This window comes from Marmota flaviventris, chromosome 17 (genome assembly GCF_047511675.1).
Source record: "Marmota flaviventris isolate mMarFla1 chromosome 17, mMarFla1.hap1, whole genome shotgun sequence".
NCBI lineage: Eukaryota > Metazoa > Chordata > Mammalia > Rodentia > Sciuridae > Marmota > Marmota flaviventris.
The window spans coordinates 72334168-72349325 of NC_092514.1; the positions used below are offsets into that span (position 1 = coordinate 72334168).

General features: G+C 43.9%; 1 long non-coding RNA gene across 2 annotated transcripts; it reads left to right on the forward strand.

The window, feature by feature from the left end:
- Positions 1-133: 133 nt before the first annotated feature.
- LOC114108119 (uncharacterized) lies at positions 134-13785 on the forward strand. Of its 2 annotated transcripts, XR_003585421.2 has the most exons (3): positions 134-778; positions 6858-6964; positions 13478-13785. It is a non-coding gene; the product is annotated as an uncharacterized lncRNA (long non-coding RNA). The 2 variants fall into 2 exon arrangements; XR_011705093.1 differs by lacking the exons at positions 134-778; positions 6858-6964 and adding an exon at positions 13249-13405.
- Positions 13786-15158: the final 1373 nt, after the last annotated feature.

Consider the following 15158-nt stretch of genomic DNA (forward strand, 5'->3'; position numbering starts at 1 on the left):
CGTTTCTGAGGTTCCCTGAGAAGGTCTTTTCTGCTCTGTCTGTGGGAAACCCTTCTCCACCCTGCACCCAGTTTCACAGAGGAAGAGAGTGGGTGCAGCCCTGTCTTCAAGATGGAAGTGTCTGGGCCTGGCGGAAGGGTTGGCGTGTCCAGGTCAACCACAAACTGTCTTCTTCCACAGACCCATGACTTATGCTTCTGCCTGACTCAGGGTACTTCTGGGAGTTCCAAATCTAAGAAGCAGGTTCTCTGCTGTCTTACGGCTTCAGGCATCTGTCAGGGCTCAAGGGCTCAGTGTATCTGTGGCTAAGGGGCATTTCTGGACTTACAGAGAAAATGGGCCTGGGGGGTTCCTAGAATCCAAAGCAGGTCAGGAGGTCATTTCATCACTCTCCAGACACAGGGATTTTCTCCCTGAGAGGTCCTTCCCTCTTCCTGTCACTGGCACTCTCCCCTCATCAGTCCCCCAAGGCCCATCTGAGAGACCACGGTCCCCAGGTATCAGACCCTCTCCAGTTCTAACCTCTGGGAGGGCCTGCAGCCTTCTGTGGCTCCCCAGTTCTCTGCACACACCTTACAGGAGCACTTAGGACCTTGTGCCAGTGAGCACGAGTTGCCCAGTTCTTAGCGTCTGGGAGCTCCTGGAGAGTGAGCAGGGAACACATCTTCTGCCTCTCTAGTGCCATCTGGTAAGACACTCCAGGAGAGTCCGGTGGATAAATGAAGGCGCAGCCAGACTCTGAAATAAACAGTGCAGCCTCCTTCACTTGGAGTTTAAGGTAATGGTTCTTGGCTCAATCCACTCCACGTGGACTTTTGCCATTAGGGTTTTTTGTTGTTGTTGTTGTTGTTTGACAGTACTGGGGATTGTACCCAAGGCCTTACACATGTGAGGAAAGTACTCCACCATTGAATTACACCCCTTGTCCTTTTTAAAAATTTTTATTTTAAGGCAGGGTCTCACTAAATTGCTGAGGCTAGCCTTGAACTTGTGATCCACCTGCCTCAGCCTGTGAGTTACTGGGATTACAGACTTGAGCCAGCATACCTGACTAGTTTTTCCAATATTTGAAACAAACAACTTGTTTTTATTTTAAGAATCTCATGGTGGAAACTTGGATGATAAAGTTTTGTTTTGTTTTGTTGGTACCAGGAATTGAACCCAGGGGCACTTAACCATTGAGCCACATCCCCAGCCCTTTTTAATATTTTATTTAGAGACAGGGTCTCACTGAGTTGCATAGGGCTTCCCTAAATTTGCTAAGGTTGGCTTCAAGCTCGAGATCCTCCTGCCTCAGCGGCCCAAGCTGCTGGAGTTATAGGCATGCACTACCATGCCCAGCTAAGGATAAAGATTTTTAAAACCTGTGACTCAGAGGTACCCTGAGTTAATAACTATTTTTTATTCGTTCTTCTTCTTCTTTTTTTTTTTTTCAGATTTTGAGGGGTTTTTTAAAAATATTTTTTTAGTTGTTGATGAACTTTTATTTTTATTTATTTGTATATGGTGCTGAGAATCGAACCCAGTGCCTTATGCATGCTAGGCAAGCTCGCTACAACCCCAGCCCCCTTGAGGCATTTTTTTTTAAAAATTTTTTAAATTGTAGATGAACACAATTTATTTATTTTTATGTGGTGCTGGAGATTGAACCCAGGGCCTCACACATGCCAAACGCATGTGCTTCTACTGAGCCACAACGCAGCCCTGAGATATTTTAATTTTAAAAATTATTTTATTATAAAAGTAACACAAGTTGGGGCTGGGGTTGTGGCTCAGTGGTACAGCGCTCGCCTAGTACGTGCGAGACCCTGGGTTCGATCCTCAGCACCACATATAAATAAATGAAATAAAGGTACAGTACCTGGGCACAATGGCACATGCCTGTAACCCCAGCAGGTGGGGAAGCTGAGGCAGGAGGATCACAAGTTCAAAGACTCAGCAATTTAGCAAGGGCCTAAGAAACTTAGCAAGATGCTGTCCCAAAATAAAAAGTAAAAAGGGCTAGAAACGTGACTCAGTGGTTAAATGCCCCTGGGATTGAACTGAAATTTGGAGGAAACATAAAGCCATCCATTTATTGCTCTGCCATCTTACTATAACCACTGTTAGTAATTTGATTTACTTTGTTTTTTTTTTTTTTGTAGCAGGGATTGAAACTAGTGGTGCTTAACCACTGAGTCACATCCCAGCCCCCCCCCTTTTTTTTTAAAGAGAGAGAGGAGGGAGGGGAGAGAGAGGGGGAGAGAGAGAGAGAATATTTTTTAATATTTATTTTTCAGTTTTCGGTGGACACAACAATTTTATTTTATTTTATGTGGTGCTGAGGATCGAACAAAGCACCCCACGCATGCCAGGCGAGCGCGTTACCACTGGAGCCACATCTCCAGCCCCCCAGCCCTTTTTGTTATTCTATTTAGAGACAGGGTCTCACTGAGTTGCTTAGGGCCTTGCTAAGTTACTGAAGCTGGCTTTGAACTCAGAATCCCTGTACCAGAGATTGAAGCCAGGGGTACTTATCCACTGAGCCCCAGCGCCAGCCCTTTTTTTTGCCTCAGCCTCCCAAGCTGCTGGGATTATAGGCGTGTGACCCTGCACCCAGACACTTTGTCAACTTTTTATTATATGCTTAGTGTGTTATTTGCCCCCATGATCACATTCATTCATATACTTTTGCATTCTCACAATTTTTTGCTTACTATAATACTTTCTCGTGTTTTTCACAATATTGATTACTAATTTTTAATGAGTACATAATGCACTCTTCATCGATCTGTTTATTGACTATTTACCTAGACCAGGGTATGACAAACTATAGCTCTGCATTTGTACATATAGTTTTACTGGAACATAGCCATGCCCGTTTGCTTACATATGGCTGCTTTCATGGTACAAAACTCCAGTGTTGAAAAGCTGTGACAGAGACAGTATGGCCTGCAAAGCCTAAAGTATTTACTTTCTGTGTGACTGACTCCTGCCCTAAACTTTAAGTGGTTCAGCATTTGGGCTATAAAAGCAATACCATTTAGACAGGGTGCCATGGTGTAAGCCTGTAATGTCAGCAGCTCAGGAGGCTAAGGCAGGAGGATTGCAAGTTCAAAACCAGCCTCAACAACTTAGAGAGACCCTGTCTCAAACTAAAACAATGAAAAAAGGCTAGGGCTGCTGGGCGTTGTGGTGCACATCTGGAATCCCAGTAGCTTGGGAGTCTGAGACAAGAGGATCGAGAGTTTAAAGACAGCTTCAGCAAAAGCAAGGCACTAAGCAACTCAGTGAGACCCTGTCTCTAAATAAAATATAAAATAGGGCTGGGGATGTGGCCCAGAGGTTGAGTGCCCCTGAGTTCAATCCCTGGTATTCCCCTCACCCCCGGCTAAAAAAAGGCTGGGGCTGGGGCTCAGTGAGTAAGTATCCCTGGGTTCAATCCTTGGTACAGAAAAAATAAAAAGGAATAAAAGGAATACCATTTGGAAAATCTTTGTACATATAATTTTTTATACTTTGGACAAAGTATAAAAGGAGGGTATTAACAAAAGTGAAATAATTGGGTCTAATTAATAAAGACATTTTGGGGGCCGATACTGTGCCCCACTCTCTCTTATGAAATTCTAACTATGATATAATAAGGATGGTGGTAATAAAGATGGAAAGGAAGTCCCAGCACTCTTGTAGGTAGCATTTCTCTGGTTCCTATTAACCCATACATGTAATTTACACTCTTTTTCTTGGGGATGGGTCAGTAACCAGGGATTGAACCCAGAGTTCAACACCAGGGACCAAGTTACATCCCCAGTCCTTTTTAAAATTTTTTTGAGACAGGTCTCGCTAAATTGCTGAGGCTGGCTTTGAACTCATCATCCTCCTGCCTCAGCCTCTCAAACCACTGGGATTCCAGGTGTGCACCACTGTATCTGGCTGAATTCACACTTTTTAAAAATTATTCATGGGCTGGGGATGTGGCTCAAGCGGTAGCGCGCTTGCTTGGCATGCGTGTGGCCTGGGTTCGATCCTCAGCACCACATACAAACAAAGATATTGTGTCCGCCAAAAACTAAAAAATAAATATTAAAATTCTCTCTCTCTCTCTTTAAAAAAAAAAAAAAGAAAAAAAATTATTTATTTATATGTGGTGCTGAGAATTGAACCCTGTGCTTCATACATGGCAAGTTGGCAAGTGCTCTACCACTGAGCCACAACCCCAGCCCCTAAATTCATACTCTAGATAAATATTTTTAGTTTTGATCTAAAGTCAACCAAAGAGACAAATTACTGTAAGTGCATCAAGAAAATAAACCAATTCAAAGAAAGAATTTGCTTTCTACTGGAAATGAAAAAGCAGGCAGAATCAAATTATCTGGGTGCCACAGTGCATATGAAGTGTCATCCCAAGCTAGCCACAGAGGCCAGAAGTCCCTGGGAGAGATGAGTAAGGGAAAGAGCTGCAGTGGGAGCTGAGTGTGGGTGGCAGAAGAGGCACAGTGGTTCCACCCCTGAGCACATCCCCAGCATAAACCTCTCTACAACTGTAATTAAACTGTCTACAATAAGAAAGTTCTAGGGCAATTGCTCTATAGTCTTTTTTAATTGGCTTTTGCTTTGTTTTGTTTTATTTATTGGTACTGGGGGATTGAATCCCTGGTGCTTTACCACATCCCCAGCCCTCCTGCCTCAGCCTCCTGAGCTGCTGGGATGACAGGTGTGCACCACCACGTCCAGCCTCCTCTATAGTTTTGAGCAATCCAGATTCTTCAATCTGAGAAAGTTTCATTCTTCAGAAAGAAAACTTAGGGAATGGGACCAGCTAAATCAACTCTACTTCAAGATAAAAGATGCAGCAGGTGGAGGGGTCTCAAATCCAATCTTTGTGATCCTCTTGCCTTGGCCTCCTGCGTCACTGGGATTAGAGGCGTGTGCCACCATGTCTACCCTAGCAAGAATATTGAGCAGCTAGGGAATATAATATGACACAGTTTGGGCAAAGGTCAGGCAATTTCTTATGCAGTTAATAATATGTACATCTATGATCCAATAATTCTACTTCTACGTATTTATCCACAAGAAATGAAAACATCTCTACAAAAATGTTTGTATAGTCAGGCACGTAGGCTTAGGAGCCTGAGGCAGAATGGTTGGGGGTTCAAAGCCAGTCCCAGCAATTTATCGACTCCTAAGCAACTTAGTGAGATCCTGTCTCTAAGAAAATATAAAAAGAGGGACTGGGGTTGTGGCTCAGTGGCAGACCGCTTGCCTAGCATTCGTTGAGCACTGGGTTCTATCCTCAACACCACATAATAAATAGATAGATAGATAGATAGATAGATAGATAGATAGATAGATAGATAAATCGTGTCTACCTACAACTAAAAAAATTTTTTTAAAATAAATAAAATATAAAAAGGACTGGGAATGCTGCTCAGTGATTAGCCCCCAGAGTTTTATCCCTGGCACACACACACAAAAAAAAAAAAAAAAAAAAATTGCAAAAACTGGTGTGATGGTGCAGAACTGTAATGCCATCGACTCGGAAGGTTGGGTAGGAGGAGCACAAATTTGAGACCAGTCTCAGCAATTTAGCAAGATCCTTAGCAATTTAGTGAGATCCTGTCTCAAAATAAAAAATAAAAATGCTGGGGATGTAACTCCTGGAGTCAATGTTTAGTACCAAAACACATATATACATAAACAAATAAAAAAATTAAATATATATATTTTTAAAAAGGGCTTCCGATGTGGGGATATATAGCTCAATGGAAAAATGCCCCTGGTTTAATCTCTAGTACTGCAAATAAATCAATCCATGAAATCAAAATTACAATCCAGTGGCATTAATTCCATTCATAATGGTGCAATGAACACACTATTTTTTAAATATTTTTTTAGTTGTTTATGGACCTTTATTTATTTATATGTGGTGCTGAGAATTGAACCCAGTGCCTCACACATGCCAGGTAAGCACTCTACCACTGAGTATGACCCTAGCCCAATATTTTTTTAAACCACTATTAGACTTTTTCATGACCCCAAATAGAAACTACCCATTAAGCAATAACTTCCCATTCTCTCCTTCCTCCGTTCTCTCCTAACCTTTCACCTACTTTTGGTCTCTATAGATTTACCTATTCTAGATATTTCATGTAAATTGCAATCATACAACATTTATCCTTCCTTTTTCTTTCTTTATCTCTCTCTCTCTCTTTCTTCCTTCTTTCTCTTTTGCAGTATAGGGAATTGAATCCAGGGCCTTGTGCATGCTAGTCAAGTACTCTACCACTGAACTACATCCCCAGTCCCTTTTTTTTTTTTTTTAAATTTTTTGCTTTAAGACATGGTCTGGTGGCTGGGGCTCAACCTCAGCCATAGCACACTTACCTGGTATGTGTGAGGCACTGGGTTCGATTCTCAGCATCACGTGTAAATAAATAAAATAAAGATCTATCAACAATTAAAAAAAAAAAAAAAGACATGGTCTGGCCAAGTTGCTGAAGTTTTCAAAAAGTTGCCCAGGCTGGCCTTCAACTTTCCAGGCAATTGTTCTACCACTGAACCACATTTCCATGGCCTCAAACTTGCAATCCTCCTGCCTTGGCCTCCCGAGGAGGAGTTGGGATAATAAATGTGCATCACCACACCCTATTTCAGTTATTTCAGTAGATACTGGGGAGTGGAATGTTGGGTTAGTGGGAATTCTGTTTAGCATGTAGAGGAACCACCAAATTGTTTTCCAAAGTAGCTGCAACGTTTCACATTCCCCCAGCCCTGCACAGGCTTCTGATTCCTGCACGTCCTTGTCAATGTGCGTCATTTTCTATTTTTTTGGATGCCCATGTACTTTTCATGTACTACTTTACCTTCTTTCTTAGCACCTTAGCTCTGAAGTCACCCTTTCTTTGAAACCTCTTCTGAACTGTCCAAGTATGAGGTCTCCTCTGCTCACCTTGACCCACCCCTGACTCGGGAGTTCCTGAAGGTTGGTATTTTGTAACTTCCTTATTCATATTTCTGTTTCCAGCACCTAAGGCAGGCAATACTGAAAATGTTCAGTAGACACTGGGAAGGCACGGATGGGTGACACAGTACCCCACATGGCTCAGAGTGACATGACTTCCTTTTCTGCATCTGCCTCTGCCCATGGAGGTATTTATAGGCAAGGGAATGTGGGAGTAGAAAGAATTCTGTGCATAGGAGAGTTGAACAGAGAAAAACTGCGGGGGCATCCTTGGATGTTTTTCCTTTGTTCACCTCTGAGGTGGGGATACACATGCTGAAGAGGACCTTGGATTTCAGAGACAAAAGTGATGTGGGCATTGACCTCTTGGGGGACAGGCATGAATGACAGTATATCAGGATTAGATTGAGCTGCCAAAAAAGTAGCAGAGTTCCATAGTAATATTGGTTTAAATTCATCCAAGTCCAAGACAGGGCAGGCACAGTTGGGCACACCTGTAATCTCAGCAACTCAAGAAACTGAGGCAGGAGGATCGCAAGTTTGAGGTCAGCTTCAGCAACTTAGCAAGGCCCTAACCAATTAAGCAAGACCCTGTCTCGAAATAAAAAAGAAAAAGGATGAGACTCAGTGGTTAAGCACCCCTGGGTTAAACCCTCAGTACTCTGGTACCCCCACTCCCCTGCCAAAAAGAGTTGTTAGCTGTCCAAAGCAGCAGGAGCTCCAGAGGGAGGAAGGATGGAAATATCACCTGATAGAGGCCTGAGAGAAACCCCCGAAGGCAGAAGAAGGACCTCAGCCCAGTCCTGGCAGGTTCTTAAGCCACTGAAAGAAATTTCAGGACATGTCAAAAAAGGCACAAATATTTATTCAAGAAAGTAGGGAAATTTATTCAGGAAAGCAAACAATAGAGCAGAATATGTACTTCAAGGGAGAAGGAGTGCAGGGGCTAGAGCATGGTGTGCTTGTGGCTCTCAGACTCTTATTTATGTATTTGTTGTGCTATCAGAGATTGAACCCAGGGACGCTTAACCACTGAGCCACATCCTCAGCCCTTTTATTTTTTATTTTGAGATGGGGTCTCCGTAAGTTGCTTAGGGTCTCATTAAATTGCTGAGGCTGGCCTTGGACTTGGCAATCCTCCTTGCTATAGCCTCCCAAATGGCTGGGATTACAGGTGAGCAACACCATGCTTGGCTAGACTCTTATTTATTTATTTATTTATTTTGGTACCAGGGATTGAATTCAGGGGCATTTGCACTGAGCCACATCCTCAGCCCTATTTTGTATTTTCTATTTAGAGACAGGGTCTCACTGAGTTGTTTAGCACCTTGCCATTGCTGAGGTTGGCTTTGAACTCGTGATCCTCCTGCCTCAGGCTCCCAAATTTCTGGGGCTACTGTGCATGGCTAGGCTCTTTTCTTCTTCTTACTTTCAATATTTTTCATTGTTGTAGATGGACAGAATGACTTTCTTATTCTTTGTGCTGGGTATTGAACCCAGGGCCTTGTGCATATGAGACAAGCACTCTACCAAGTGAGCTCTATCCCCAGCCCTAGGCTCTTCTTTTAAAGAAAATTTGGTAAATCGTGAATCCTGAACCTGAGTGGGAAGGAAGGTGATATCAACCTGGTGAACTCAGTTCTTAGTCATGAAGCTTAGGGTGGGTCACAATGACCTGGTTGTCATCTTTCAGATCTCTAGGTTGATGTCATCCAGTCAATGGATAACTTTGGAATATGCCCATCATAATATCTAATGGTATTTTTCCCTTGGCTTTTCTTTAAAAAAATTTTTTTTTCTAGTAGATGGACACAGTGCCTTTATTTTATTTTTATATGGTGCCAAGGATTGAACCTAGTGCCTCACATGTGCCAGGAAAGTGCTCTGCCAACTGAGCCAAAATCCCAGCCCTCCCTTGGCTTTTTTAGTCTAAAAAAAATACGTTGTATAAGCCAGAAATGTGTGCAGTCATTAACCATCTAGAGGCTCCAGACTCTTTAAAGACTTTCTGTCTGGTGGGAAACAGGCCTGGGGAGAAGACAAAGGTGGTCGTGGAGCTTCTTAGATTTACAGTTAGTTTCTCTTCCCTCCCTATTAGTCTTTTCTACCCATTCTTTCTTTTTTTTGGGGGGGGGGGTACTGGGGCTTGAACTCAGGGGCACTCAGCCACTGAGCCACATCCCCAGCGCTATTTCGTATTTCATTTAGAGACAGGGTCTCCCTGAGCTGCTCAGCTGACTTGGAACTCTCAATCCTGTCTCAGCCTCCGAGCCACTGGGATTGCAGGCGTGCTCCACCGCACCTGGCTCCTTTCTACCCATTCTTATTTCTCCTATCCTACCTCTTTCAAGAGAAAGAATGGGGGATTTTTATCCAGAGCTACTAGATAAGATGTATGTATGTATGTATGTATATATATAGCAGTACTGGGGAGTGAACCCAGAGCACTCTACCATAGAGCTATATCCCCAATCCTTTTTAAATTTTTTATTTCTTTTTAAAATTTTATTTTGATACAGGGTCTTGCTAAATTGCCAAACTTGCCCTGAATTTATGTGGTGAAGCATGACTGTAATCCCAGCGACTCAGAAGACTGAGGCTGGAGGATTTACAAATTTGAGGCCAGCAATTTAGCAAGGCCCTAAGCAACTTGATAAAACCCTGTCTCAAAGTAAAAAATAAAAGACTGGGGTTGTAGCTCAGTGGTAAAGCACCCGTGGGTTCAATCCCAGTACCAAAAAAAAAAAAAAAAAAAAAAAAAAAAAAAAATTTTTAATAATGAAGCCCTAATACCCAATGAGATTGTATTAGGAGGTGGGACCTTTGAGTGTTAAATGGGGTTAGATGAGATCATGATGGTGGGGACTTCATAATGAGATAAGTGCACTCATTAGAAGAGAAAGAGTGCCTTCATTTCCTCTTCCTCTCCCTCACCTCTGCTCTCTGCTATGTGAGGACATGATAAGAAAGCAGCTATGTGCAAGCCAGGAAGAGAGCCCTCACCAAGAACTGAGTCTTGCCTGGCACAATGTTACACAGTTGTCATCCCAAGGACATGGAAGATGTAGAGAGGAGGATCACAAATTTGAGATCCACCTCAGCAACTGAGCAAGGCCCTAAGGACTTAGAATAACCTGGATTCCAAAAACCAAACAAATAAATGAAATAAAAGGAAAGGAAAAGAAAAAGAACTGGGTCTACTGACACCTTGACCTTGGACTTCCCAGCCTCCAGAACTGAGAGGAATAAACATCAGTCAGAGAGTGTTGGCAAAAGACTCATAGCCCTTCCTCCAAAAAAAAAAAAAAAAAAAGTTTTGTCTGTACTGTGGATTGCACCCAGGGGTGCTCTCTCACTGAGCCACATTCCCACTCCTTTTAATTTTTTGAGACAGGATCTCACTAAGTTGCTGAGGCTGGCTTTGAATTTGCAATCCTCCTGTCTCAGCCCCCTGAGTTGCTGGGATTTTGGTTGTGTACTACTGTGTCAAGCTAAAAAAATGCTTTAAATTTTGTTCAAGTAAGACTTTTTTGACAGCTTTAAACAGATTTACTTATAGGAATAAGCAGTCATCCACACTGAGACAAAGTGCTGTCTCTTAGCAGCAGTTATTCGCTCCCTTAATGACATCTTGGTGGTACAAGAAGGGCTACAAGCAGTGGAGAGCTGGGTGTGGTGGCACATGCCTGTAATTCTATCTGCTCAGGAGCCTGAGACAGGAGGATCATGAGTTCAAAGCCAGCTTCAGTAATGGCGGGGTGCTAAGCAACTTAGTGAGACCCTGTCTCTAAATAAAATACAAAATAGGACTGAGGATGTGGCTCAGTGTTTGAGTGCCTCTGAGTTCAATCCCCAGTACTGCCGCCCCCTCCCCCCAATAAATACAAGCAGTAGAGAAAGCTTCCTGGAGCTCATCTAGTTGAAGAGCTTAAACATGATGTTTACTTACAATTTTGTCTATGTGAGATCAACCACCAAACCAGTACAGTCAGATAATTTAGCCGGGGAGTAAGAAATCAATACCCTTCCACACACAGAAAACAGCCAGCCAGACAACAGATGTGAGAGAAGTTCTGATTTAAAACATCAACAAAGAAGACTACATATCTGGGAACAAACATCACAAAAGACAAGCCAAAGGTTTATGAGGAAGACTTTGAGACGTTCCCAAAGGACAGGAGACCAGGAAGACCTGCTGGGTTCCTGGACAGGGAGACTCAACATCATTCGGACGTCACTTCTTTTGAAGGGAGTTTACAAAGTGAACAGGATCCAAACAAAAACACCAAGGGTTTCTTTCTCTCTCTCTCTTTTTTTTTTTTTTTTGGAACAAGACAAAGTTTACATTGAAAACCTAAACAAGCAAGTAGAGCCAGGAAAATCTAGGAGAAGGAGGAACGAGGAGGAAAGAATGGGAGATCCAAACCTGTTGCCTTGGGACTTAGCATAGCTGCCCACACTGGCCAGGAACAGAGGGACAGAGGGACAGAACGGAAGGCCCTGGATCAGGACCCTGACGTACAGAACTTGGTATGTGACTTGCATCCTCTCAAATCAGAGTGCGGATATTTTTTTTCCTTGTGGTGCTGGAACCCAGGACCTCATGCATACTAGGCAAGTGCTCTGTCACTGAGCTCTGCTCACCCCTGGTCCTTACGCTAAATACAATCTGCATAGCTCTGCAGCCATCTGGAAAAGAGAGCTGGATCCGTACCTCCCACAGATCACAGGACAACTCTCAAATGGATGGAAGTTTTATTTTATTTTATTTTTAAAATACCTTTATTTATTTATTTGTATGTGGTGCTGAGGATCGAACCCAGGGCCTCACACATGCTAGGTGAGTACTCTACCGCTGAGCCACAACCCCAGCTCCTTATTTTATTTTTTAGAGACAGAGAGAGAGACAGAGAGAGAGAGAGAATTTTTTAATATTTATTTTTTAGTTTTCGGCGGACACAACATCTTTGTTTGTATGTGGTACTGAGGATCGAACCCGGGCCGCACGCATGCCAGGCGAGCGCGCTACCGCTTGAGCCACATCCCCAGCCCTGGATGGAAGTTTTAAATAACAAATAAATACGTACACAAGGCAATGGAGCAAGCCCAGGGATGAGCCCACCCTGTTTCAGCTGAGGGGAGCTAGCACTGAGGAGCCCGCCTCCTGCTAGTGACTCAGGCATCACCCTGTGTCATCTTGTCAACCACCCTCAGTTTCTCTTATCAGAGAAGTTTCCTGAGACTTAGAAAGGGCACGTGTTCAAGGTTACCTACCCAGGTGTTCTAAATGCATAGGAAGCAATCTGCCCAAGGCCACTGTAGAGTCTAGGGTCCTGACCACTCCCCTATTGCTCCCGGCCACCAGCACCACAGTAATGAGGCTAGAGGGCAGGACGATGCAGGACAGGTTGGAGAGCAGCTCCTCAGTGAGCAGAGACACATAACCTGTAGGAGGGCCATGCACTTGGGCTTTGAGACTACAGAGGAGTGGGCGTCTGGGGATTGTTCAGGAGAGAGGGGTTTGTGGAGTCAGCTCTCTCTCTCTCTCTCTCTCTCTCTGGAACTGGGTATTGATCCCAGGGCCTTGCGTATGCTGGGCGAGTACTCTGTCACTGAGCTACTTCTCCAGCCTGAGTCAGGTCTCTTGACAGGTGAGGGATAAGTAGAAAAGCAGAGAGGACAGGGCAGAGACAGAGAGGACAGGGCAGAGTGGTAGAGAGGACACTCTGGAGGGGGAAGAGGGGTCAGAAGAGGCCTTTGCCTAGGATCTGAGAGAAAAGCAGATTCTGGCTAAAGCCAAGGTCCAGAAGGACTGGGCAGGCCAGAGTTGGAGAATTGGACCAGGTGCAAACTGAATGCCAAGATCGGAGTCAGCACCTGATCTTATCAGCGACAGATCATGGTGGACCCTCAGACCAACCCGGCGACATTATAGTTGGTTTGTTTTTTTTCTTTGTTTGGAGGTGCTGGAGATGGACACCGGGGCCTCATGTCTCATTCTTGCTAGGCAAGCACTCTACCCTGAGCGACACTCCCAGGCCTGGTTTAGCTTTTAGACTTTTGAAGGCAGGGGATGGAATGTTGAAGGCCCTGGTCACACAGCCAAGAATAAAGCCCTAGGTCTAGGCCTCCCCTCTCCTGTTCCTGTGGGCCTGGAGTCTGGACTTTGTCCTCTCCACTCTCTGGGGAAGACACAGGGCGGGGCGGAGGGGGAAGACAGGAAGAGGCTCTTGCCTGGGCAGTGATGGCACCAGTGTTTCCTGGAGCCTGGGCTTCTGGGTACTGCCTGCTCCTGCCCCGCCTCCTGCCTCCAGCTCCGTTGTGGCTTCCTGCTTCCTCGGGAACAGCGCTTCCTCATGGATTGAGGAGCAGGAGGCCTTGCCATGGCCTTGACCTCAGGGTGACACACATGCGGACCAGCCCTGAGCTGGAGCACCTGCTCAGCTTTCTCCTGGCCTTCAGGTGAATGCACCTCCCTGCTTCCCAGGCACATCCTCAGGCACAAGTTCACCTTTCTTCTCCTCCTGCCCCCAGGCTCCTCCTTGAGGTCCCCCAGGCCTACAACAGCAGCCACAGTTCCACTGCCCAAGCAAGGAGCCCTCTAGTCATCATGACCGGCCTCTCCCACAGGACACTGCATTGTCTCCACAGGGCTCCTTCCCCACTGTTTGCTGGACAGGATCCTGTGTGCTCCTCTGCTCAAAACTCTTTCAATGTTCTAATATTGATTGTGGTCATGATTGCATAACTAAAAATTAGTAAGAACCATTGAATGGCTCACCTTAAACAAGTGACTTGTATGTTATGTTAGTTGTATCTGAATAAAGCTGTTTTTTTTTTTTTGTCGTCGTTGTTTTTTGGTACTGGGGATTGAATCCAGGGACACTGAGCCACAAACCCAGCCCTTTTTATGTGTATATATATTTTATGTATGTATGTGTGTGTGTGTGTGTGTGTGTGTATATATATATAATATATATATCTTTATTTTATTTGTTTATTTATATGTGTTGCTGAGGATCTAACCCAGGGCCTTACATGTGCAAGGCAAGCACTCTACCACTGAGCCACAACCCAGTGTCTTATATTTTATTTTGAGACAGGATCTCACTAAGCTACTTAGAACCTTGCTAAATTGCTGAGGCTGGCTGGGCACAGTGACACACATCTGTAATCCTGGCAGCTTGGGGGGGCTGAGGGAGGAGGATCACGAGTTCAAAGCCAGCCTCAGCAATAGTGAGGCCCTAAGCAACTCAGTGAGACCTTGTCTCTAAATAAAATACAAAATAGAGCTGGGATGTGGCTCAGTGGTTGAGTGCCCTTAAATTCAATCCCTAGTACCCCCCACCAAAAATAAATAAATACATAAATAAATTGCTGAGGCTGGCTTTGGACTCATGATCCTCTTGCTTCAGCCTCCCGTGTTACTGGGATTATAGCCCTGTGCCACCAGGCTAAAGCTGGTTTTTTTTTTTTTAATCTTCCTGCAAATCCAAGTTTAAAAGAAAACTTGTATACAGAATCCAACATAGCAAATACACAGAGGGTAAAATTAAATAAAGCACTGTGTCCTAATTAAGAGTAAAGTTTACAAACATGTTCTGAGATGGGAAGGAATATATAATGAGACTAGAAAATAAACAAAACCTGGGAAGAATTTCCTAACATTTACTGTAAAGTTTACCATAAGACTTTCATGTTCCACCCTGATCTTAAACACTTTCCAACACATAAAGGTCCTACCCTGTTGATTATTTTCTGGAATCATGTTATTTTGTTATGGATTGCCATGTTAAAATGAGGAAGACTACATTCACGCAGTAAGAAAGGAACCTAAGATCACAGTGAAAACAAAAATGGTTCATAGCTAGGTGTCAAAAAAGACCCAGGGGTCAATATAAATCACAGGATGTAATTATGCAGGTAGCTTCCAAACCCAGTTCACAATGACTTATTGTGCACCTAAAATGGTGATACAGGATTGAACAGAAGTTGCATTAGTAGATAGTAAAGCAAAGAATTTGTAAGCAAAGGAGGCAATTCAAGAGGTATAAAGTTATAGTGTCTAAGAAGAAAAAATGGGAAGAAATTAAAAGGCAAGCATAGAAGTAAATTCTGAGACGTATCTCCTGCTCATGTATGCTTACAATTAGGGCATAAACAAAATCCATGACCTAGCCAGCCTAGCATCAGCAGGTAAGAGAGAGAAGCCCGT